This window comes from Apis florea, unplaced genomic scaffold, assembly GCF_048593485.1.
Source record: "Apis florea isolate Af1SG1 unplaced genomic scaffold, ASM4859348v1 contig_2272_pilon, whole genome shotgun sequence".
Classification (NCBI taxonomy): Eukaryota; Metazoa; Arthropoda; class Insecta; order Hymenoptera; family Apidae; genus Apis; species Apis florea.
In genome coordinates, this window is record NW_028256549.1 from 8,006,704 (window position 1) to 8,030,460 (window position 23,757).

Below are 23,757 nucleotides of genomic sequence, written 5' to 3' on the forward strand. Positions count from 1 at the left end.
TTCTTTATTTTCTTTTGTTTCTATTTTTGTTAGAGATGTTTCATATTGATGAATATTTGTTCTCGAATAGCAAATATGATTTCTACCATTTTATTATTCGTTTCGCAATTGATTTTTTGCTTTATTAAACTTGTTTATGATTACAGCATGTACTTGTTAATAAGTTTTATTCTTATCTAGAGAAGAATTATTGCATACACAATGGGAATTAATTACGTAATATGCGTTATTTATTAAAGATATTTATTCGGAATCTTTGAACTTATCTTAGCTTGCATATTGCATTAGTAATTAAAAAAAGAGGAAGATATATCGAGGTTGCAATGTGTTATATATTTACTTTCAAAATGCAAACTTTATATTTTCAAATTTTTAATATAAATTTGTCATATTTAAATTTAACGATTGAAAGTGTATGAATCTGGAATATCGATCAGTATATTGAGTATCTTTCAGTATCTTTCAGAATCCAATCTTCGTCTAATAACAAGGAACAGAATGCATTTATATATAGAATATTCGTGTAAAAATTCCTGTAAAAATATAGTATTAATAATAGTAATATTATTATCTTTCGAAGCATAAAATTAATCGAATGCAAAATTCAATTCTCAAATTCCTAAATTTTTAAATTCAGATATGAATTTGTCAATAATAACAATTAAACATTTCTAAATTGAATGACAAGAATTAAGCAAGATAAATGCGTGAAATGTTAAAACTTATCGCTTGCATATTGCATTAGTATAATTAATATGCAGGAAGATAATATGCAAAGTTTGTTAAAGTCATGTGAAATACAAAAATGAAAATCACATATATATTTTATTGTGTATAAATTGATCGTCTGGATTATGTAGATAAAACCATTTCGAAACTATTTCATCTCGCTTAATGAAATTTTTTTCGACTCTCTTTACTGTTCCAAAGTTATAGTTTGACCTATTTGCACTCTGTATATTTAATTGTGTTTTTTTGTTTGTTGAAACAAACAAACAAATCCAGACAATAAAATATCCGAAATATTCCATGCGAATATCATTTTGTGCATTCTTCGATTTAAAATTTTTCCCCCCAAAGATTTCTGTTAATCCGTTATCAAATAAATTTGTATATTAAATACAGTTTGATTTTTCAAGTATCGATCTATCGTGCATTCTCCGTTATCTACGTGTTTCTTATCCAATAAATATTTAAAATTACGCTAAAATTAATATCGGCCAATTGAAGGGAAAAAAGAAAGTTGTTGCAAAGTATTCAAATATAGAAAATCTGAGCCTTGAATAGAATTAAAACTCTGTAATTGATTATTTTCTAATAAATCCACTACAAATTTACACGTCCAATTTTATTAACATAAGTCGAATTTAAAATTAAAATCAACTTTTCGTTAAAAGTTTGTTGCCTTTACAAATTGTTTATTGATTTATAATGTTATAATATTATTAATTATACAGATCGAAAGAAACTCTCGAATAATTGTCACAACGGGAGGGTTAGATTTGCGGGAATTGCGAGGCAGGATTGAAGAAAAGGGTGTGCATACAGGGAAATAAACGAATCGGACGACCTGGAGCCACGAGGTAAGCTCTCGTTGAACGAAGCTGGTGGGATGGTTAACACGGGAATCCAATGAGGAAAACGTTAACAATCCAGTGGCGCACGATCGCTCGAGGCCACTTGGATTAAGGGTGGTGAATCTGGTAATCTGTTATCGAGTGAGAGATACCTGCAAGATATCGATCTCATCGGCGAGATTACAGTTTTAATCCACGATCTTTGGAAATTATTTATTTCGAATATACATTTATAAATCTAATTGTATCTAATTTCTTTGAACATACAGTTTATTCAGCTGCAACAAAAATTTTCACGTGAAAATTTATTTTAATTTCCGTTTGGAAGAATTAATTTTAGAAAGAAGCAGAATTACAAATCGTATTACAAAAAACGAATTTATTTTGACGCGTCGAGATGCAGTTACACAGCTGAAAAGGGAAAATACCGAAAGAAAAATATCGATTCGCTCGCCATCGAAGTCAAAGTTTAATCATCGATCACCGCCTATAAAAAGGATTATTAATCGAAAAAAAGTCTCACGGTCTGTAAGCATTTAAAAAGGCTAAAATTAAGGGGAACAATCAGCAATCAAGACGTGAGGGGGGGGAAGCGGTTCGCAATTTGCTGCAGATCGAGAATGGAAGTGGTCGCGGGTCATAATTAAGAGCCATTGGCCATTGACGTAATGCCATGCGGCCGTCACGTTGCCTCATTGTTGCTGTGCGAACAACCAATTTGGCCGCGATACTCGGTTCATTTCCCTATGAAAATGTGTTTGATAACAAACACGCAAGGCATTGGTTGGCCAAGAGATAAGATCTTGGGCCATAAGATCCGAGGAAGTTTGCCAGATCTTCTCTCGTCACCTTGATATTATTTCACCGACCGTAAGAAGGTGAAGAGATTCTGTTGGTGTTCGAATATATATATTATTTTACTGTTTCTAATCCAACGAAATTGAAGATTTGAATTATCGCGACGCTCTTTCGCTGTGTGAAATAACAAGGTTCTGTTGGGATCGCGTTCAAATCGTGAAAACATTATTTTTGTCCCTGATCCAATGAAATTGAAGGTTATAATTATCGTGGCCTTGACTATGTTGCTTCGAATATAATGTCTGTTGGCAACTGTCGAAGAATTTTTAATCCAATGAAATTGAAGATTTTTAATCATCGCTGCTACTTGACGTTTCTTTAATTAATAAACGAAGTGTTCCGTTGGGATGATGATGTTCAAACGTTAGAAACGTATCAATGAAATTTATCGATCTGTTCTTTTGATAATAATAAAACGAGAGAAGTTGAAATCAGGAGATAAGGTGTTATTCTTGTTTTTAATTGAAAAAAAAAAACAATTGAAAATTTCAATTATCGTGACTTTGATGAGATTGAAAATTTTTAATTATTCTAACTTTCTGTGACTATATAAAGTGGAGGGATTCTATATTGAAATCTCGGAGATATATCATTTTTATCTCTCATTCCATGAAATTGAAATGTTAATTATTTAGAAAGATTATTCTCTTAATTTCTCGATTCATATTTTTAAAATATCTTTTTGCAAAATTGATAAAGAACGATATATCTGAAACAGATCATTGCTTCAACTATATTCAAATAAACAATTGATTTAAAGTATAAATAAATAATTTCAAATATTTCATTATCTTCACATAATCTTTCATTTTAGTTATTTTAATAATACAATGTGTAGATCGTATGTATCTACAGTATTAATTTTTTTTTATACGTAATAAGAAACAAATCATAACATTTGCACTGTTATTCTGGAGAAATGATCGTCGAAGAACGAAGGAAAAATAAGAAACTGGTAGAAATTTTCACAAAGATTCTCCCTTATTTTCTGCTCATGCAAACCGTAAACGTCTACGTCTCCCATGAGAATTGCCACGTAATCGAGCCGATATTCCATCCACCCCCCTCCACTTTAATCGACTACCATCGATTGTTTCTACTTCCACCGAATGGTTCTCCTAATTTCTCGAGGTAAGACGAACAAAGTGGAGGGTTGCTTTCAGCTGGTCTCCGTTTCACTCGAATCGTCTGCTTGATTTTGGGAACCGAGGGCTTTTTTGTGGCTTTTCAATGATGTTGGGTGAAAGGTGGTTTTCATTGTTATGGTGGATGGAATATTATATCGCGTTGTTTCGTTCAAGCAGTTTATGTTTGTTAAAATACGTGAAATATTATGTTCGAATATAGTGTAGTATCTCATGCTTTTACATATCATCTTCATATCATCAAGTTGGAAGAGTAATTTTTAAAGAATTTTTTATGCCATCTGATTAAAATAATCAATGCCAATGAAAATGAAAAAGGTTTACACTTTTTAAATCACGTATAAAACCTTTCTTATGTCACATTTGAATTATTAATGCAAACGATGTCAAAATTATGTTTGAATATGAATTTAAATAAATTATATAAATAAAACAAGTATGCATTGAAATGCGAAATAAAATAAATTAAATAAGCAATTTCTACGTATACAAAACGATCGAACAGTTCTGTAAACTTAATTACACGAGCACATTTTTACATTGTTTTTTGTAAACTGTCATTTTAAGTTAACAAATAATTGCTCCAATTAGAAAAATTAGAATCGATCGAATTTATAAAAAAAGATTGATCAATATCGTCCACGACTCTGTCAATTCCCTCCCAAATCGGGCAGGCAACGTGTTGCTCGAATGAAATATTAGAATCGCGTAAAATTAGATTCGATCGATGATAAAAAAATTAATCAATATCCGTACAACGACGTACGCAATCACCTCGAGCATCCCCTTCGTTTTTCCATCGGGCAAGGAACCCGAAATGAAAAATTAGAATTCGCAGAATTAGAATCGGATCGATCCACGCACGTCGACCTTTAATCACGGCGGGAAAAACACGGCGTGATTCGAGAAAGAATATATATGTATATATATATATCCCCTCCCCTTTTGCTACCTTCGACGTCCATTCGACAATCTGATCAACTCGGCCGGCACAAAACCCTGTCGAGTCCTCGACAGAATTGCACGCTGATCGAATTGACATTCAATCCGGATCGAGAGCGGAGTTTACACTGGATTCGATCCAGACCCGTGGATTCGTCAACATGCAAAACGGTCGGGGGACGCATCGATAACGAGCATCTCGCTCGCTCTCTTCCTTTCCTTGCCGGATCCACCCCTTTCTGTTTCTTCGAGAGACTTTTCACACCCGTTCGATGCAATCCGGGGGGATGATTCCAGAGAATTCTTCGAAATGCCTCGGGTTTGGGAGATTGTATCGTTGATTGAATCGAATATTGGAAGATTTAACCGTTTCGAGGATTAAAGATGTGCGGATTAAGCGTGTGTTTAGATTGATAATTATTCGTGTAGAATGTTTGACGATAAATAAATATGATTAAGTTAGTTTGATAGAATTTATGAATAAACGCATAACGGATTATGTATGGAGCAATTTTTGTTCTGATAAACGTATAAAGCTTTTGTGACTAATTATGCTCATATTTGAATAAAAAGAATATTTTTATTGGTATAATTTCGATATCGTTTATCTGCAAAATTGAAAAATATTTTTTACAATATCGATTATTCGATTAAAAGTTAATAATTCTTATGATTATTCCAAATATCTGATAATCGGTTATTGAATGACCAAAATTCAAATAATTGTCCTTCAAATAGATATTTCTTGAATTAATTTTTCCAAGTTACCTGTGATTCCATACATTATTTGAAGATGATTCCGCGAGCAACTGCTATTTAAATTATAAATTGCAATGTTATATTAACACATTCGTTATTTTATTTGAAGAAGAATAAATGGAAATATGACTCGAATATGATATAAAGTAACAGTAATATAAAAGAGGTTTCGTATATTGTTATACGAAAGGGCGGTGTCAAATAACATTTGGAAGAAATACAATTACCCTTTTAAAACATTCGTTTAAATCATCATTTTTCTCCCGTATAAAATGCTCGAAAAATAAAATATAGTGGCTATCTGTTTCAAATATTACACGTGACAATACATCATCCGTGTTATCCAGTATCCGCGAGAACAATCGAAAGCCTTTACACGGTTGAAATTATTGCAAATACAACATTGTTGTACACACACCTTTAACAATTGACAACATTGCAACATTAACGTTCAACGAGCGTTAACAATTCTTCATTGTTCCCAGCGTCCCAGTTTTCATTAAACAAAAACCGAAAGTAAATGTCAAAAATGTCGATAAATAATTTTTTTTCCACCTAATAAAAGGAAGAAAAAACAAAACAAAATGCAGTACGCGTAATAAATAATACTTTTTTCATAAAATCTAACGTACAAAATGTATTTCCTCCCCCCCCCCAATAAAGAGGAAGAAAAACACGAAATGAGAAACGTGCAATAAACTTTTATAAAACGCATGTGCTATTAATTATTAATAGAACAAGAATGATTGATATAAATTTGTGATATGAACATTAATATAAAAATTAAATTCAACATACAACGTACAATATTCAATATTTTTCTTAGAAGAAATATATATAATAATTTATTAAATGTCAGAATGTCTTTTGATGAAAAAGAAGAAAGAAAGTAAGAAATAATATAAAATGATAAAAGTGAAAGATATAATTTTTCACGGGTATAATCCATACACGATTAATTATTCCGTCGATTTTTTTTTCGATAATAAAAATGAGAAAGAAAGGAGATACGAAAAAATATGGAAAGCGATTGGCGAGTCTATTTTTCCACAAACATATTTTTCCGTCGGCCATTCTTCTATTTTTCAACCCTTCTATTCATTCTTTCATTCTACGTGATCAGTTTTATTCATTTCCTCCATTCAACTAACCCCTTTGCGAGAGTTCCATGGGGTTCTTGCTCTTGGATTTGCGTGCCACTCCACTTTCACCTCCGTAACAATTTATAATAAAGAGAAACGTTGGATACTGGATGATCATGTTTCGCCAATCAGCTGGGGGAAAAATGCATTGAATTAAAATTTCTTTGTTTTAATAATTAATATTATTTTTGCTATACTTATACTTTTTTACAATTGAAGATATATTTTTGTAAAAGGAAAATTTATTAATCTTATAAACGAATGGGTATTGCTGAATGAAATTTTATAAGATAAGAATATTTTCTTTTTTTTGTATAAAATTTATATTATTTATTATGATTTCTTTTTAATTTTCATAAAATTCACTTTATATTTTATACAAAGTTTTGCAATATTAATACGTAAATTTACATATATTATATACTTTCACACATACCAATATCAAATAGACACATGTTATTAGAATCTTATAAATATTTAAGTTGAATGTTTGCGATTTTAATTGATTCTAAATTAAACATTAAAGTTTTATTTTTATATTAAAGCCATCCAGTCGAGAATATGAAAAATAAATTTTTCATCTTATATCTTGAATTTTTACGTTTTATTTAATCTTTCCACTAAAATTTAATGCAATACTGATCATCTTATCATTTTTCATTCCAATTTGTTCCAAGATTATAATATATTTTTCTTAGACAAACAAAATCGCATTATAAAAAGTTAAAAATACCGATATATAAATGTTCATTCCTCTGATTTTATTTAATAATAATTTGTAATTTCGCTCCAATTTCATTTGGAAAAATATTGATACGTAGGATTGGAATAGACGTGTCTATATAACTAAACATGCATCAAAAAAACAATTTCACAAAAAGCAAAATGAAACGAGTTCTGAACGATTACCGATATATCGAAGATTTTCAAAGAATCCGGGTACTGTAACTGTAGACGTAATGTCCAACTCCGTTCTCAAGACACATAGGACACGATACTTTACCTAAGAACGATGCTTTAAGACAGCTAGACATCGGTGATTTATCGCGTCCCCGATTCGAAGGCTTTCCATTCTGCAAGGTGAATGCAACGTCGCTCATCGATTATCGTCCACGTTGCTCTCGTTGTCACGCGGTGCTTCATTCGGTCAACAATGATCCGTACACGTAATTTGCCTGTTATTGATCATCCATTTGTCACGTCGCCTTGTTTCCTCTGTTGACGTTTTTACTTGACGTCTTTTCCCGTATTTCGCGCGGATCGTTGTTTTCATATGCTGAACGGGATGGATTTACGCCTTTGAACTGAAAATTTACTCGCGTTATTAATTATTTGTAAGAATAACAATCGTCGAGACAATTTCAAAAGATTTATAATATTGTTGATATTATATAAACATTAATAATAGATTAATATTTAATTATAATAATTTTATATATATATATATCTATGCAATAATTAAAATTTTTATTTTTGTTTGTAAATTATTGTTGTATCCCTCTCTAACCTCAATACTAGGATTTTACATTTTCAAAATTTACAATATGAGGGAATAGTCAGTGATGCCAAGTTTCAGAGTAATATATTACTCTGCCATTTTGTGCGTTCGTTGTATCGCACGAACTGCAGTAATCTACATGTTCATCAATTTAATCTTGTTTGACTGACGAGTAGAAAATGTATGCACGATGAGATTTCGGTTGGGGATATTGCGTTGCATGGTTGACGCTAGATTGACGCAGAAATTGTTCGTATATGACCTTAATAAGTTTTTCATTCCTGCGTGTCAATTTACGATTCGATATTGAACGGGACTAATTTTAGTTTCGCTCGTCGCCGAATTAAAGCAAGAGATTAAAAATAAACGTTAAAAACAAATATTAAAATTTGATTGATGGAGAAATTTAATATTCAGAGTCGATACAAATTTTATGATTTATCAGATAGAAGAAAAAAAAATTTCAATACAAATAATCCTTAATATGAAGTTGAATATATTTACTTAAAATTATTATTGATTGAAAATTTTCCAACTTTTTCAGAATCTGAAATTTTCTGTTAATTTCTAAATGTAAAAGTTTCACAGCGTTAACGAGACGAATACACCTTTAAAAGCCGCTTTATTCGTCAATAATAATAACAAATAACCCTTTATTCGAAAATTCCCTAGTTTCTCATTACGCAGGACACCATATCTTATCACTTGTGCATCAAAACTTCTATAATTGCGTTTCCAACACAACAATTCCATTCGCAAAAGCTACTTTAACCGGCCAGAACAAATAATCGTTTTCCAACTCCAAAATTCCCTAGTTTCTCATTACATTCCCTACAACACCATATTCCATCACTTCTGCATCTGAACTTCCACCGTTACGCCGAACAGCCTCGTCCCTAGAATTACCTCAATCACCATTAACAATAACAAATGCCCCTTCACCTAATTCTAAAATTATCTAATTCTCACTACACTTCCTGGAAAACCATATCTTATCAGCTTTATGTATAAACTTTCACCATTACGCCAAACAACGCCAACGAAATTAAATAAATTTAAATCCTTTTTTCAAAACGTATAATATTAATATACTCATTTTTCTATTTTGCTGCATTTCAAATTTTCATATTTAAATTTTTGCAAACTATGATATATCAATTTATCTTATAGAATAACAATGGAATTAAATAAATGAAAATCAGTAAAATTTTCTTTCAAAATGCAAACTTTATATTTTTAACTTTTTAATATTATAAATTTCATATTTAAATTTAACGATTAAACGATTGAAAATGTATAAATCTAGAATATCAATCAGTATATTATTTTTCAGAATACAATTTTCATCTAATAACAAGGAACGATAAACATAAAATTTCTCAGAATGCTATACAGAATATTAAAGAATGCATCGAAAATAAAAATTCCTGTAAAAATATAATATTAATAGTGTTGTAGTATCAACAATAGTAATATTAATCTTTCAAAGCATAAAACTAATTGAATGCAAAATTCAATTCTCAAATTTCTAAATTTTTAAATTCAGATATTAATTTGTCAATAATAACAGTAACAATTAAACATAAAATTTTAATCAATTCCAAATTGCATTTCTAAATTGAATTGAACAACAATTAAGCAAAATATTTTAAAGCACAATAACAATTATAACAACATTAAATAAACAAAACATCTAACCAGTACATGCAATATCAATCGACGAATGCAATACTTTTCAAAATCCAATCCCCACTCTTAAATTTAAATCTCTAAATTTTTATCATTTAGACATCAACTTGTCAACAACAATAACAATATGCAAAATTCTAATTAATCTCAGTTTCAATGATTTGAATCAAATTGAATCAAATTATATTTCCAAATTTCAAAGTGAAATCAAACATCAACATCCATCACCACCACCAACACAACAACAACAACAACAACAACAACCAAGCGAAATGTCCCAAAGCGTAATACCAACCTACGCAAAATCTCCCTAGCCAATTCAGCTAGCACCCTCATAACCACACATCCCGCTCCCACGTCTGGAGGCCAATTCGAGACGCGTTTCCTCGTTCGTTCCCAGCCGTTCGTTGTCTCTCCTCGGATCGTTCCGGTGCCAGGTCGATTCTCACTAGATGGATCATGATCGAGTCTGGGCGATTGAGGGATCAGATGGGCCAGAGACTCGGCCGAGGGGAGGTGGGGTTAATCAGTGCAATCATGAGATTAGCGAGGTAGGGGAGAGCAAAGGCAGGCACGTAGCGTTTCACAGGAACCAGGGGGAGCAGCCTGGTCGTGGTTGGTGTGGGTGGCAGGGTTGCTCGAGGGGTAAGGGAGTTCCATATATATCGATTCGATATCCCCCGGACCTCAAGAGGTTCGCTTTGATGCATAATCACTTTGGTCTCGCGTATCGGTTCGTCGAAGGAGACTGAAACGTTAGTTACGAGAAGTTAATCTTTTCGACAGGGTTGATTCTCTTCACCCTGTTCTTACTCTTTCTCTCAGGTTTCGTAAGGAATTTTGCGTAATTGGGAAAATATTGCCGGGTTATTTGATTTAAAGTGAGACGAGAGAATTTGGAGAATTTTCAAAGGTTATGTGTGTTGTTGGGTGAATCATGCAATCCCGAAATTGAATGTATAGCTTCTAGAAATTGTAGAATTCGAATGTATTATTCGAACGAAAATATATTAAAATTGTTATTTGATTTTACTTAAAAAAAAAAAAAAAAAAAAAAAAAGATGGAAAATAGTGAAAAATGATCGAATTTTTTATTCTGAAAAGTCATTTTCTTCTCGTTTAGGTCTAAATTACTTTTTACACTTTTTTTTAACTTTATTCGAAAGTAATTTTAAACTTCTTACTTGAGGTTTTAAAATTTATTTGCAAACATTTTATTTCAACTAATTATTTGTCTTTTTTATTTATTTTTAAATAAAAGATATCCAATTTAATTATTGAAATTCTGATGATATGATTTTATAAATTTTTATTTAAAAAATTTTTGATAATCACAGGATATTCTTTATCCCCTGATAAATAATGGCACAGAAATGAAACTTTCCAGAAACATTTAATTTTGATATTTCTAATTTTCGTTTCCACTTTCATTAACGAATGAATGAAAATGATAGAATTATATATGTGAGATAAAATGTATAATCAGCATCGACGACAAGAAAGTAATATAATATATATAATAATTCGGTGATTAGACGACAGAAACTATTATCAACGCCTCAGGATAGAAACCTTATCCGGACAGTCCTTATCGTGTTTAGTAATTCGCCTAATCGGTCCGACCAGCAGCTTCGAGGCATTAAGGTCTTCCGAGGAAATCGTCTCGAAATAAGCAGTCTTATGGGATCCGATTTTCCAGCATGGGAGTCTGTCATTATGGACAATCCATTACGAGCTGATGCAAATTGAACTCTAATCGCAGATTTATATCTCGTGATGGGATACCGGTTGTAGCGATATCGATCATGCTATTCGATATCGATGGAACGACAGATTTTATTGAAAAAAATCGTTTGTTTTTTGAATACTCTTAATATTTTCTTAATACATGTAAAATAAAAATTTATTAATTTTTATTCAAAATATTTTCTTCCCAGATTTAGGGAAAATGCTTGAAAAAGAATAAATATTATATGTATTACTAGATATTACATATAGCATGTACTCTACAATTATACTCTTGTTTATGTATAAGTTATCGGATGCAGAATAATTTTATTATATATGGATATGGACTGAATAGATATGGAATGAATATAACATGATATTGACATTAATTAAGCCTATTGTAATTTTCATAATGAGAAATAGAATTTTAAAACAAATTTAATACTTAAAATTATATAAAATTGTTTCGAATCTTTGATAATAAAGTTAATGAAATTTTAAATCATAATCAAAAGAAAATAATATTAATCTCAATATACAATAAATATATTTCAATCCATTGAGCATTAAATGATAATAATTCACAATACTATTGAAGAATGTATAGAATAATTCATATATTGTCATATCAAAAAAAATATATAAATAAATAGTTCGTTACGTAGATTTAGAAAAAATTTCCTTGACTTAAAGAAAAATACAATTCATCATATTAATACTATAAATTTCTTCAAATTTTATATGATTTACAATTAAATATAAAAAAAACAAAAAAGATATTAAATACTTAGAAATTTATATTATAAAAAGAATTATTACAATATTAAAAAAACAAATTAGGAAATTTGTGATAATTTACATGGATATAATATGGACAGAAATATAATTATTAAGATGATTGTCAAAGAATCTCCAGCTGATCGTAGATCTTTGCCGAATATTGCCGAGTCGATCCGAGTCGATCCGAATGTCATATCTCGATACGAGATCGCCCGAATTTTCTCGATCCTTGCCGAGCTCATAGTCTAGGGATCCACACACTTTTAGTTTCCACGGTTGACGACGCGTTAAAAGATGGTCCAGTACTCAGCAATAGCTGGAAGAGGGGCGAACACGGGCGACAGAGAGAATTAATTCCGGCCCACAGCCATCTCTGGTCTACCGCAGACGTTCTGCCCGCGGTCCGTGAATTTTTCATGCGTCCTTTCGCAGTCACGTAATGAAGAATGAAAGTTACAGCGTGGCAAAGTATGTAGGAAGATAAGGGAATGTAATTTTAAAAGCGACGTCGACCGAATCGCGTCATTTAATGGCCGACCAGCGTCCACACTTTGTATTTACGTGGTATAATCATGAATTTCCGTATTTTTGGAATGGAAGGAACTACGATTCGAATAAAAAAATGTTTTTATAAGAATTTCATCCCATGTCTTGTAAAATTTTGTTTTGTAAATGTTTAGACAAATATTGTTTCCGTATTTGTGTATTCACACATTACTTTTACTCATTTTCTGAATCAAACATTAAAAACATTTGAATTGAACGATTATATGTATAATAATTGGTTCACATCTCAAATATTCTCAATATATTATATATAAAATTAAATAGATTTTTATGCAACTAAAACATGTTAAAATATTCAATTTTATTATATATATATATATTTATTTATTATAATTAGTTTATTACAATATATGACAAAAGTTTCTTCTGATTTTTTATTGAATTGTTCATTTTTGAAAAAATTAAAAAAATTAGAGAGAGAAAAATTCTCATACTTGCATAGATTTATGTCATATTTTTACATATATTTTAATTACGATTTATTAGCAAATTTTCAAAATGTATGATTATGATACTTTTCGAATTATTTAATATATTATTTTCGCCTAATATTCCGTTCGAATTCTATTCTATATTTATTTTAAATTTTTTTTCGAGTATTTCTCTTTTTGAAAATTTAGAATTTTTAGCAGTTTTTAATATTAGAGGATTGAAATAAGTAGAAAATTTAAGATTCTAAAACGTACAAGAAAGTTGATATACAAAAATTTTCGTTCAAGTTTATTTTTCAAGCTATAAATTTTGCACCATATGAAACGAGATGAAGAGAGAGTATGATGGAGAGCCATTTCACTCTATCACTGTCTCACTTCATCTAGTACAAAATTAAATTGCTTATAACGTGAAAAATATATTTCAGCAGACATTTTTGCATACCATCTCTTAAATTTTCTATCTCATAACGAGGAAAATTTCAGAATTTAGAATGTAGAACTAATGAATTAAACTTATTCGCATACATTTTACTGTTGTACAAATAAAATCATAAAAATAAAAATATGTAACATATTTATTTACAACGTTTTTTGCATAAGTATGCAAAACGTGCGTAATATGAAAAATATTCATTTGCATAAAAATTCACACTCTATTATAACTATCATAAATCCTATAAAAACAAATCGCGCTTCACATTTCTTTCAAAAATTAATTTTCTCGTTACAAACTCTTGAAATTTAAAATCTTTCAAAATTTCAAAGAACTATTTCATTGAGTTTGAAGACAGAAACAAATTTCTTTCGTACGATTCGTGAATCGTGTATGATGGATAGCGACCGTACACGTATATTACACAAACATGCCAAGAAAAAAGATATAAACATGAATTCTACACTTGAGTTTCCTTTCTCACGAAAAAAAATAGTTACAATACATTCTCAACTGAATTCTATTTTTGATTCAACATAATATCAATTAGTAATAAATTTTATCTTGATGTTGTTCACTTCTGTAAAAATTTATAGCTTTCTCGATTAAAAATTTTCGTGAAAAAAAAACATTTCTTTACATCTTATCTATTGAAAACAACAATCATTCATTACTTATTTAATACATGCAATACATGTATTTCTTTAATATATATATATATAATTATATAATAATATATTTAATCAAATTATATCGATTTTCTAATTTCATTGTTGCAATTTTTTTAAAAATTAAAATTATAAAGAAAAAATTATGAAAAATATTATTCTATTCAACATTTATAAAAATTTGCTTCTTTCTATCTCTGAATCTTCAGTCAGTTTATCATCGATTTTCTTCGAAAATCGAGGTAACAAAATACAGAAATAAACGATAATAACATTCGCGCGACGTAAAATTGAATTAAAAAAATCAAAGCCATATACCATAACCACAACTTTATATATCGTTACTTTTTTTTTAAAATAAAAATTTTGCACACAACGACTTGTATCTTAATTATGTTGTCCTATTTTCTTCTTTCTACTTTTCTCTCCTAATCCACCATCCCAAGCTGAACTTCAAATGCTCGAGCAACCGCTCGTTTGCTCGAAAAAGATCATCGCCTTGAAACTGTCCACGCGAACCACTGTACAAAAGAATTGGTATCTCTCGTACGTGGTGGGATCCGGCACACGTGAATCCTGTGTAAAAAGAGGGCTAAGAGGCGCCCATCGATTCCACGAAAGCGCGGCTAATTCATCGAGGAGGAGAAGGGGGGGAAAGGAGAGGTTGGGGGGGGAGGAGGGGAGGTTGCGCATCTCTTGCGGCCACGTAGCGTTCGGTGGTCCCGTGTATCGATTACGGCATATCCGATTCCCCCCGTTCTTTTTGCGCGTGCTGTCGTCGTTCTCCTCCTCGTCTGCGTCGTCGTCTGCTCGGCTTTGTTCGGACGGTAAAACACTAACGTCGAGGTAAATGCGAGAGGCAGCGTTGAGTTTCATCGTATCGGGGGGAGGGAGGGAGGGAGGGAGGGAGGGAGGGAGGAGGAGTGGGGAGAAAGAGAGGAGAGGCGTCGTTACGCGGCTCTCGTCCCTGGCATTCACAATCTCGAAGCTATTGTCGAGTTTCGGAGAAGAAAGGATCCGCTCGTGGCGTGGGATAATTAGCTCAGGTATAAATGTCACCGGCCTCGGTAAAGACTAAACCCCTCCCCCTCCCTCGTCGCGGATGATCTTTCGGCTTTGTCGCGTTCATACGCGAACTACGAACGCGTCTCTTGTCGTGTCCTTTTTTTTTTTTTTTTTGCTTCCTTTATTTTGAAGTTGCTCGGCGAGAGTTTGGATTACGTTGTGTCGTTTCGTTCTCAGTGGTCTCTTGCTTTTCTTTTCACCGGTGAGAAAATTGTTTGAGAAAATAGTTTTTGATCTTGAGAATTTTGTGCGGAATTTTCTCCAAAGAAAAAGAAATGTGATAATGATAATATTATGATGATAGATATTTATATGACTTAGATGAAATAAGATGATCTTGAAAAATTTTCTTTTTTTAATAATAAGAGGAGAATGATTTTTAAGTCAAGATTAGATCTTACCTTTTTGTAAAGAAATGAAATAAATATAATAAAAGATATATAAAACAATTTATCCTCCATTGTTCCAATTATTATTATTCAAATAATATTATTGTTGATAAATAAAGAATGTAATAACAAAATGAAAATTTAAAAAAGTCAAAGAATCCCAAATATACGATTAGATAATTTTTAATTATTTGAGAGTATTTGAAAATTGTTAGATTTTTAAAATTTTCAAATAGTTTTGTACGAATCATGATGCTCAGAAATTAAAAATTCTTAACAAAAGAATAAAAACTAGCAAAAAACTTGATTCTCATTATTTCCATATACTTTACTACCTGACACGAGTTAATATATAATGCTAATAAGCATTTAAGATTCGGATTTAAATTTTCCATCAAAGTGTTCGAAAACATTTCCAAAACTTACCGTATCAGTATCCCTTGCGCCTGTATCACTCGAGAGTAAAATATCAATTCATAAAGCTTCTTTGAAAATTCACCGCAACCCCGTCAAACTCGTCCCGCGCACAAAGCTCGAAGAAAACGACTTTACCCTTCGACGAAGTCAATTAAAGCTCCAACACCCCGATTCCTACGTACCATCCCTCGGAGCCACGGATCTTCGACACGTCCCACCCTGCCATTAGCGGGAGCAGAGACTCTGCACAATATCCCGGAAGTATCAATTGTGTCCCCGTCCTCAGAAGATATTCCCCCGGAAAGTCGAAGTATTCGCCTTACTCCACAGAATTCGCATCGCATCTCACCCCCTGGTGGCTTTTCCTTTACGCCGTTTGACGAGGTCCACGTTCCACCAGCTATAACACGCTGGGGATATTTCGACGAGGAGCAACAACAACAACAACAACAACAACGAGAGGAGCCGGGTTGAGCGAGGTAAGAATGGGAGAGCGGTAGTTTCTCGCCGACGTCGATGACGCCGCGTAATGGTCACGACTGTCACGAGGCATCGTTTTCGTCGCTCCTCTCGCGTGTCACAGGCATCCAGCTCGGTGGATTTTCAGGGTGGAGCGTTGGAAAACGACCCGGAAAGACGATGTCGTGAGAGATGGAGAGAAAATTGAATGGGAAGAAGTGGCGGATGCGACGTTAGAGATAGGTGAAGATGTCGGGCGGGTGTGGAGGAGGAAGGCTGAGGAAAAGAGGCGCGGCTGGGAGACGCGTGGGGTGATTGATTGAGAGGAAGACGTGGAAATGAAGGGGATGCGGGGGAGGAAGGGAGGACTGGTTGTGTGCTGGGATAAAAAAGTGAGGGGGGAATGGGTTGTGGGAACGAGCAGGGAATTGGAAGTCAATGAGGATGGCAATTGAAGATGTGTGGATGCTGAGAGAAGGAATGAGGAAATGGGATAGGATAGATTATGGAATGATGATAAGTTGAACGTTGGACGAGATAGTTCAAAGAATGATAAATGGAGGAAGGAAAGATTGGGGGGGGGGGGAGGGGGATCGAAAAGATGATATTTATGCTACTATTGCCATTAATACTGCCGGATGTTATTGATATAAACAAGCATTCTTTCTCGTTATTGAATTGCTTCTTCATCGTGAGAGAGATAAATTTAAATAATTTCTAATTTTTATATATACATTTCGTTTTCTGACACAAGTAAATTTAATCAGCAACTTATCCAAGATCGAGTATCAGAGATGTAATTTTCAAAATTATTCTAAAATAATTGTTAAATATGTGTAAGCATAAACGCTTTGAACTTGTTCAAAAAAACAACGTTAAAATTAAATACTTCAACAAGATAATCCAATACCAGCCGGCCAGAGGAAATTAAGAGAAATATTCACAACGCGAGGTTCAAGTTATCAATTCTCGACTGGAAGGAAGCAGCACAACCAACAAATCCCGCAAAAGCTACAACACCGACGAGCCGGTTTGCACGAAAACACCATACGAAAACATCGCTTTAAAACGTTTCGCGATCAAACGGGCTAGGAGGAGATAGCGAGGGGGGAAGAAACGAAAAACCTAAAAAAAAAAAAAAAAAAAAAGAAAAAAAAAAGGAAAAAGAAAATAAAACGGTGGGCACAAAGAGCGAGGCGGCTTTATTAAAAAGCGCAAAAAACTCTAGCATCCAGACACGGATAGACAGAGTTCGAGAGGAGAGATGGAGGAAGCAAGGCGAGGGGGGTCGAAAACAGCAGGAAACATTTCGCGAAACCATCCTCCGCCTTTCCATCCACCTCCTTGCACCCCGCCCCCCCCACTCCTCCCGTGCACACTATCCACCGGCCCGTTCCATGCCATTGGCTGCGTGCAAAGTGATTAAAAACATGGGAACGGGCAACTCTCGCGCGGCCAACACCGTCGCCCTCGGTTTCCTCCTCCATAGAGTCCCGGCTCTATCAGCCTTCCTGCTCCAACCCCTGTTTTCGGCCCGGCCGGAATGGCCACCGCAAATGCCCCAGGGATTTGCCGTTGCTCGAGTATTTTACCCCCTCGGAGACAGAAATGGGTGAAAGAGGGGGATGGGATACGTAACGATGGAAGGAGAGAGGAGAAGAGGTTTGGATATTTGAAGTTTCCGCGACGGGGTGAAGGATTTTTCCGATCTTCCACCCGTCGAATTCTTCCTCGATTTAATGTTTTAATGCGCTGCCAGTGATTTATTCGTATTTATGGGCGGACGGTTAATCCTATGGATGGATGGATGGATGGAACGATGGTTCCTGGGTAATTTTGTGCCTAAACTCGATGCCCGAGTTGTTGATTTTTCCTTCTTTTCGAGTAGTTTCTTTTAAAAGAAAATTAGATTTATGTGTGTATTCTCTTGTGATAAGTGAATAATATATTACATCGTGGATTTTTTACGGTTAAAAATACGATTGTCCTTATCTCAATTATTATGAACGAATATTGGAGAAATTTTATATTATAAAAGTGGGACGGTTATAGTTTTGTTATTAAAACGACCTTTTCTTTTTTCTTCTATTTTTTAAGAAATAATATTTTTGTGGAAAGAGAAAGTCTTGATTGAAAATGAAAATTTTCAAATTTTCAAAATTATAATTGTTTACATATTTATTAAATTCTCTTTCGATCATTGATACTTTGCTTTTGATTCAATATGTTCATTATTATCGATACATTACTGGAATTTATATTTGATGATAACATAATTACCGATCATGCTCTACCATTTTATCCTGAAGGACGTAACAACATATATTCGCTTTTAATTTATTCGGTCAGGCGGTAATATCGATTTCCCTCCCACGCAATCAAATCATTTATAAACGCATTGTATTGTTATCCCATACATCGTAATAAATAAATAAATAAATAAATAATTAATTAATTCTCGTTTAATATCATTTATTCAATTGCACGTTCCACAAGAATTATTAATAAAAAAAAAAAAAATACATTAGATCGATAGATCAAAAATAATGTCGGATCTTTCGAAAAATAGACGTATTTTTCCTCGGTTCGATATATTTTCGATGTTTTCGATATAACGATGAATAATGGTTTCGTTAGATTGAAGATTTTATCAATCTCGATAACTCTGCCGGAACATTTATCATCATATTCAATCATAAGATTAAAATCTCCATCGCGAAACTTTTCAAATTATTTTTATAACATTTCTTCCATCCATGCTAAAAATCTCTGTTTCCACAAAGTATTACATTCATCGTACATTTTTCGAGTCGAAATCATTTCACCTCGTTTTCAACAATCTGGATACACTACTGCGCACACGTTTAAAAAATAGTATTTCGTTTTAAAAACAAGGAGGCAACGATACTTCTTCCAAATAAATTTCAACGAAAGCTAAGAGTCTTTTATCTCGTCAATAAGAACCATCTCACGTAACGAAACCACCCACACCCCACCTTCTCCACGTAGAAACTTCTCGGCGTCGCTTAGTGACAGACGGATCGGCCGCGTGAAAAGTTGTAGCTTCCGGTTTCGCCGAGGGAATCTATTCCGCGTGTCAGTGAACCGTGCCGCTGATTGCCCACGGGAATACCGGGTATACGCGATGGGAAACGCGGTTGGAAAAGTTTCTGGCCCGTGCACCACCGACCTGTAACGCGTCTGTTTTAAGCGAAAGCCCTTCCTCCGCCATCGCCGCGTACCTGATCCTCGTCCACGTCTCTTTTCTATTTCGAACGCAATCGCGATCCCTCGTGGCCTCTCACAGAGGCTCGCGTGTATGTGGGGGAACGTTTGCTCGAAACGGTTGCCGGGCTGTTGCGCCCCGACTCTTTGATGGATTTTTTCCGAATCGTTTGAGTGATTGGTCGAGCGATTGGTCGAGGTAGTTTGGATCGATGGGTGGAAGGGATTCGGTTAGAAGGGGGATTTGGAGGAATGAAGAAGGAGAATGAAATTTGACGAGTTTTCACGTTAATAAAGTCAAACGAAACGGGAGTGGAATTGGTGTTTATTCGAAGCAAATTGTAATTAATAATGATGGAGGAAATGAAATTGGAATTTATTCGAATATTACGTTATATTTTTTGGAGGACGATGTCGTTATTCAATAGTAGGATTTCTTTTTTAGAAAAAGGAAATAAAATTTTAAGAAAGTGTGAAGAAAGTTAAAATTGTGGTTTATTTTAAAAAGAAGGAAAATGATCATTTTTATTATCCTTTAATATTTGATAGTTTGAATCTCGACATTTCTTTTCGAACGTCAAGAAAATTTTGGACAAAATTTTTGGACAAATGTGGTTATATTCAAAGAAATAAAATATAATAAGTTAATAAAATATAAAAGAAATAACAAAGAACAAAGAATAATTGTTTTTTTTTTTTTTTGAATATTATAATTATAAACCAGTGTGTTGTCAATTCATAACAAATTTTCTATTAAAAATTTATGATAACATCAATTCTTTTAGAATTCTTCTTTAAAGTACATTGAACGTGCATTTAATAATATTAATATTAATAATGTAATAATATTGATGTAATATATTGTATATACACATGTTATTAACATGTACATCGTAAGATGGTAATATTAATGAAATGATATTAATTTCTTGAGTGATATGAAATATTGTCTATAATGGTGGCTAATATTATCATCGATTTGTCATTGATATATTTTAATACTATTACTAGTATCTATTTAATACGATCAATAATGATCAATATTCATATCCGATTATTCATTTCATGTCAATTTTAAATTGATTGAACAGATATTAAATTATATCTCTGATAGATAAGTACTTGAATGATGGTTCATAATTGATAAAACGTGTTTCAGTAATATGTAGCAAATTAATTGATGTATTATTTATATAAAAGACAATTACGTATGTTTAAGCACGTATATTTTTAAGAGAATAACAATTAAAATACTTTCACGCACAAAGATAAGATAGAAAAATGAATTATATCATATCCCCCTAAACGTTATTAAAATTTCAGTAAAATATCTTAGATAATTTTTGAAACACATATAAGAATAATTTAAAATTCTAAACTATTACAAATTTTTTACAAAAAAAAAAACACACACACACACACTCACACAAAGATAAGATAAAAATTAATTATATCGAATCTCTAGATGTTATTAAAATTTTAATAATTCTTAAATACTTACTTGAACAATGCGTATTTTAAAATTACATAATTCAATTTCTTTTTTATATTTTTAAAATATCATCATATTATCGTATCAAATATTTTTAAAAATCCCTGAATGTAGTAAGTTGGTAAAAATTTCAATAATTCTTAATGAAAATAAAAATAATTAAAATAAATTTCAAATGTATTTTTTTTTTCCTTTTTTTTTTTTTTTTATCAAAATCGATGAAACTGATATCAAGTTTCTTCACCGTTGGGAAAACAATATAGAGCGAGGGAAAGGCTAACATTTACCACGTCATAAGACATGGTTCCCCATTTCAAGGCGGATTCCATCTTGAAACCGCGGCTGTCGGCTGTCCTTTCTAGTATCGCCTTACACAATCATCTTGAAAAAGAGAAGACAGGAAAAGCCCCTCGCGGGATTTTAAAATGCTAGGATAGTTTCCTCTTACCATTTCCTCCCCTCCAACTTCGACTTTCGACCTGTCTTATCTCTTCTTCTTACTTACTGAAAAACAGGAGTGCACACTATCGTTCGAAACACCATTCGGCCACTTGATTATTTTTTACACGATATGATTTAAATTAGGGGAAGAAAGTACGTGCCAAGATTTTATTATTTAAACTGTTGTTATCGCAGCCTTGCATAGGAGAGTTATTACGGTAGATAAAAGTGACTTGATACGTGTAAATTATTGAAGCTAGTTAATTAGAAGTAAGAATTCTTTTTTTTTTAGCATAATTTATCAATTGAAAAAATAAATTACATTATGTAATTATATTTCAATACTTTAAATATTTCCAAAAAAAGGAAATAATTGGTATATAAAAAAGGTATAAAATCTATTAAAGTAATGGATTTGATATTTCTTGCTTTGTTATTATATTAAAATAGAAATTTAATTATATATACTTATTTATCTTCGCATAATTTTAAAGTGTTAATATGTGTTACGAATTAATTTTAAATTAATAAAAATATAATAAAGAATGAATATTTTATACAATCCATTATATTATAAGAAATCTTTATTCGAGATTCGATATTCATAAATTTTAAATTAATTTAAAATTATCTTAAAAGTACTAACGATAAAAGATTGAATAAAAAGTTGTGTCAATAAAAGAAGGATAATCGTATTATGAAGAAATGTAAAAATTCAATTTTTAAAAAATTCATTAAAAATAAATTCAAAATAAATAGAAAGGACAAATATAAATAAAAAAAATAAAAAGGCAATGTAAAATATTATTTTCACGAAATTCCATTTAAAATTGAACGATCACTATATCACGAAATTTCGAAAGCTTCTCTAAAATAAAAGGACCAAAACAAATCCTTTTAATGCAAACCATCCTTCCATTTCGTTTCATCGTCAATAACCTCGAGTCCAGAATCTCGTATTTTCCGATAACGCTCATTAAAATTCCAACGACTTAACGGACAAGTTTTCACGGAAATCGAGTTATTCCCGTAACTCTGCCGGCGATATGATAATTTCGAAAAGCATCTCGCACAGAGACATACGCGCAATACTTAAAGCGTCATTCGAATGCAACGTGTTCGACTTTCGACCGATCCATCGAATTGCGAACATAAATAAAATAAAACAATAATAAAATGATTTAATTTTTATATTTACGAATATTTATTGGTTGGATATTTATTGAATAAATATAAATGTTATCAAAAATATTTATCGAACAATAATTTTCTTATAATTAAATTATTGAAAATTTATGTGATTTTCTTTTATTAGCATATTTTTATTTAAATATGTATTACAATAATATCTACTCAATCTGAGTTTTAGATTTTTAAATCGACACTCGAAAGACAGTATCAACATATTGATTTCGTCTATATTTATAAACAATAATAATTTGCAATCCGAATCTCGTATATAATATTAATATATGCCTTGGAAAAATTTATTTATAATAAAAATTATTCTCTAAAAAGCAAGCTATTTCTTTATAAAGTAAGAAGAAAATTTTTTTTCATTAAAATTCTCATATCATAGAAGAAACTGGTATATTGAAATATTGAATTAAATTCAAGTCTGCAAAACTATCCGTTTAAAATTATTATCTTGGGAAAATATATTCTTAAGATTGTTACACTAAAAGGAATATTATCTTTCCCTCAAAAATCTGCCATACATCTTTCCAGCAAACCATACGACACTGGAATGTCGGAACCCGAATAGATCACGTTAACTCGAGTATTTTAAGCACGCGCAGAGATAACCCTATCATAAGCTCGGTCTGCCATTTAAACGTACAGAAGAAAAGTATTCGACCATTTATGTTTCAAATTATTATTGCTCGAAATAATATCTTTTCTTCCGTGACTGGCAAATGTTTGATAATTTTATGGAAATTTTTCATTTTTTTTAATTTTTCGTGAATAATCGAGTGAGATAAGTACATGAATCGATCATGGATTATTAGTAATAAATGTTATTATAGAAAGTAATTATAATTATTTTTG

The 23,757-nt window shown here is 32.0% G+C and overlaps 1 protein-coding gene and 1 long non-coding RNA gene across 6 annotated transcripts in view; one reads left to right on the top strand and one right to left on the bottom strand.

Annotated features, from left to right (window-relative positions):
- Mxd (MAX dimerization protein) overlaps positions 1-23,757 on the top strand; it is a 329,867-nt gene that overhangs the window by 216,119 nt on the left and 89,991 nt on the right. The gene's annotated exons all lie outside the window — the stretch shown is intronic.
- LOC147658474 (uncharacterized) lies at positions 5,872-10,060 on the bottom strand. The gene is made up of 3 exons (XR_015290564.1): positions 9,906-10,060; positions 7,427-7,727; positions 5,872-6,555 (listed from the first exon to the last, which is right to left on the bottom strand). It is a non-coding gene; the product is annotated as an uncharacterized LOC147658474 (long non-coding RNA).